At 49.5% G+C, this 610-nt stretch overlaps 1 pseudogene; it reads right to left on the bottom strand.

Annotated features, from left to right (window-relative positions):
- Positions 1–455: 455 nt before the first annotated feature.
- Positions 456–574, bottom strand: LOC117103295 (annotated as a pseudogene).
- Positions 575–610: the final 36 nt, after the last annotated feature.

Here is a 610-nt window from a genome sequence, read left to right as displayed (position 1 = left end):
AGGATTCGGTCTTGGACGGTCCTCAGCTTTCTTGCTCTCCTTGCGTGAGTACGTCGTAGGTTGGCACCTCGGTCGTTCGGAGGTCGTCCGTCCGGAGTCGTCCACGTCGTCGTCGCCGGCACCGCCACGTTCGACGATCTTGAGTCTGGTGTCGATTATGCTCGATATAGACGAATCCGCCCTACTGATGGGTTTCCCTTTGATGATCACAGTGTCTCTCGTTTCGTCGTACTGCAAACGACCCTCGAACCGGCTTAACACCAGCGAATTAATTGCGTATTGTTGATATGAACATATAGTACCTGTATGATTTTTAAGGTATGAGAGTGCAATTTCCGGGCACTTAGAGGTCCATATTCTCAAAATATTTGCACCTCAGCCCCAACTATGTTGGCCCGAGGTCGTGTGGACTCTCACGCACCCCTACTTTAGAATTTTGGAGGAAAAATGTAAAAAGTCTACAGCACACGGTATTCCCAGGCGGTCACCCATCCAAGTACTAACCGGGCCCGACGTTGCTTAAATTCGGTGATAGGACGAGAACAGGTGTTTTCAACGTAGTATGGCCGTAGACATATGAGTGGTATTTCCACTCATAGTTAATCTCGGC

The sequence above is a fragment of the Anneissia japonica genome, unplaced genomic scaffold, assembly GCF_011630105.1.
Source record: "Anneissia japonica isolate Jap-2015-1 unplaced genomic scaffold, ASM1163010v1 scaffold210235_len617_cov82, whole genome shotgun sequence".
Taxonomy (NCBI): Eukaryota; Metazoa; Echinodermata; class Crinoidea; order Comatulida; family Comatulidae; genus Anneissia; species Anneissia japonica.
Note: the sequence above shows the minus strand (reverse complement) of the source record. Positions and strands in the feature narration are given on the sequence as shown.